This window comes from Arachis hypogaea, chromosome 10 (assembly GCF_003086295.3).
Source record: "Arachis hypogaea cultivar Tifrunner chromosome 10, arahy.Tifrunner.gnm2.J5K5, whole genome shotgun sequence".
Taxonomy (NCBI): Eukaryota; Viridiplantae; Streptophyta; class Magnoliopsida; order Fabales; family Fabaceae; genus Arachis; species Arachis hypogaea.
The window spans coordinates 59905475-59908435 of NC_092045.1; the positions used below are offsets into that span (position 1 = coordinate 59905475).

Here is a 2961-nt window from a genome sequence, read left to right on the forward strand (position 1 = left end):
CATGAGAAACGCTTGGCCCAGGGGTTTGCTTAGACAAATACCCAATTTGATTTTCTAGCTTCTGGATGGCAGCTCCTTGGTTTTGCAAGTTAGAATTTACTTCTTCCTTAAAGGATTTCAATTCAGTTATGTCTTGACCCATGGTTGCAAGCATTCTTTCTATCCTGTTTAATTGATCTTGAAATTGTTGGTTCGGATTAGGTTGGGCAGGTTGATTATTTTGGCCATGATATGGTGGTTGGGAGTAAGTGTTTTGTGTGGCTTGGTATGATCTTTGGTTGGAGTTTTGGTATGTGGAATTGTTATGTTGGTTGGGGTTGTAAGGTTTGTGGTTTTGTGGTTGGGTTTGCTGGTTTCCCCACCCAAAGTTTGGGTGGTTTTTCCAGCCTGGGTTGTAAGTGTTGGAATGTGGATCATATGGTTGCCTTTGTTGATTTCCCACATAGTTGGCCTCTTCCCAATCACCTCCTTCAGTGTTTACTTCCTCTTGATCTTGTGTGTGTATTGCAGCCACTTGATTTGTTTTTAAATTCCTGGTGAGCTCTACTAGTTGCTTGGCAAACACCTTGTTTTGGGCTAAAATTGTATCAACATGGTTCAGCTCCATGACTCCCTTAGTGTTGTGTCTCTCTGAAGCATAGTAGTACTCATTCTCAGCCACTGTCTCAATCACTTCAATGGCTTCTTCCACAGTCTTTTTCCTGTTCAATGAACCTCCTGATGAATGGTCTACAGCCTTCCTTGATTCATAAGAAAGTCCATCATAGAAAATATGCAATTGCACCCAGTCATGGAACATGTCTGGTGGGCATTTCCTTGTCAAATCCTTGAACCTCTCCCATGCCTCGTAGAGAGTTTCGCCATCTTGTTGTCTAAAAGTCTGAACCTCAGATCGAAGCCTATTGACCTTTTGTGGGGGTAGAAACGTGCCAGAAACTTGCTTTCCACCTCATCCCAGGTTGTTAGGCTCCCCCTTGGGAATGATTCCAGCCACTTAGCTGCCTTGTCCCTAAGTGAAAATGGGAACAAGAGCAGTTTATAGGCATCTTCCTGGACTCCATTGGACTTTACAGTGTCGCAAATTCTCAGGAATTTTGTGAGATGTTGGTTTGGATCTTCATTAGCACTCCCACCAAATGAACAATGATCCTCCACCAGTGATATTAGCTGTGGTTTGAGTTCAAAATTGTTGGCCTGAATGGGTGGTTTTTGAATGCTGCTACCACAATTCCCAGAGGTTGGGTTTATGTATGAACCAAGAACCCTCCTCTCGGGAATGGCATTGTTTCCATCAGCTCTCTCATGGTTGTGAACTTCTCTATCCATGTTGAGATCTAGAGCTTCCTCAAAATTGTCCTCAGATTCTCCTTCAGATTCTTCTTCTCTCAGTACTCTCTTCCCTCTTGCTTCCCTTCTAAGTTTATGAAGGGTCCTCTCTGGTTCGGTATATGGAGGAGTTGATGTCTCTCCTCTCCTACCTGTCATACAAGAACACAACACAGCAACAAACAAGTGAAATACTCTTGTTAATGTAAGAGTATGGTTAGAGCAGTTGAGAATTAATTCAAATAGTTAGTGAGTCAGTGAGTTAGTTGCTTGAATTTAAAGGCATAAAGAAAGAAAGCAAGTAACAGAGTGCAGAAATTAAAATTCACAAGTAACTTGAACTGAATTAACAAAACAAGAAAAATGCTCAATCTAGTTAACTTCCAATTTGAGAATTGTCAATCGAAAACCAATCCCCGGCAACGGCGCCATAAACTTGATGCTACGATTTTAGGAAATTGCACGATCGGCAAAAATTCCTTCCGGCAAGTGCACCGGTTATCATCAAGTAAAAACTCACAATAGAGTGAGGTCGAATCCACAAGGATTGGTTGAGTGAGCAATTCGGATTAGAAGTTGTTCTAGTTGAGCGGAATCAAGATTTAGACGAGAATTGCGGAATCTTAAATTGCATGAATTAAAGAGCGAGAAGCTAAATTGCTGAAATTAAAAAGGGATCGGGGTGATTGCATGAATTTAATTCAGAATGTAAGAGAAGTGGTAGATCAGAGATGGGGAATTCATTGGGTTTCAGGAGATATTGAGATCTCCGAATCAAAACATTTTTATCCCTTCCTCAACCAATGCATTCATTGAATTTTGCTTGGCAATCTTATATGATTGGATCCCAATCCCTTGGCTCACCAATTCTCTCTAAAAACAAACAAATTCCCAATCCCTTGGTTTAAATGTTCATAAGAAGAGATGATGCTCGATCACTGATTATACCACACAGTTTCATGAACCACAATTTGGTAGGATTACATGTCACAATATCCATCCAAACCCCAATCCAATTCACTGTGAGAAAGCTTCTCTAGCATGAATCCTCCATTCCTTTCCCAAGGTTCCGAAGGATTCCAATTATGGATAGTTTCTTTCCCAAGACAACTAACCAATGGAATTAGATCGAGAAGCTTTCTAACAAAATTCAAGAGAAAAGATTGAAGAAGAAGATAAAAACTATTATTGATTCATTAAATTACAATAGAGCTCCCTAACCCAATGAAAGGGATTTAGTGAGTCATAGCTCTGAATTCAATTACAAAAAGTATGAAAAATAGCAAAATGATCCAAAGGTTCTCCCTAACTTAAATTCTATCCTATTTATACACTTTCTAAATTGAGCTTCTGTTGTGTTTCTTGGGCTTTGAGGCCTTTCCCTGATTTCCTTTTTGGTATGCCATATCCTGTGAGGTGCTGATCCAATTCTGAATTCATGAGCAACTTAGTATAATCAATAATGAAATGACAAAATTGAAATTCAACTATCAATTCTTCAGGCCCAATCCCATAAACCTGATTTTATTGGTTTTACCAGATACGTTTATATGTTGTGCTCATCTAATTCTGCATATCTTTGCAGAAATTTTCATGTGGCTTTAAGTGAGTTAAGCTAAACTGCAACTGTATAGC

At 39.6% G+C, this 2961-nt stretch overlaps 1 non-coding gene across 1 annotated transcript; it reads left to right on the forward strand.

Annotated features, from left to right (window-relative positions):
- Positions 1-797: 797 nt before the first annotated feature.
- LOC112719420 (small nucleolar RNA R71) lies at positions 798-901 on the forward strand. Its single transcript, XR_003161723.1, has one exon. It is a non-coding gene; the product is annotated as a small nucleolar RNA R71 (small nucleolar RNA).
- The last annotated feature ends 2060 nt before the right edge of the window (positions 902-2961 follow it).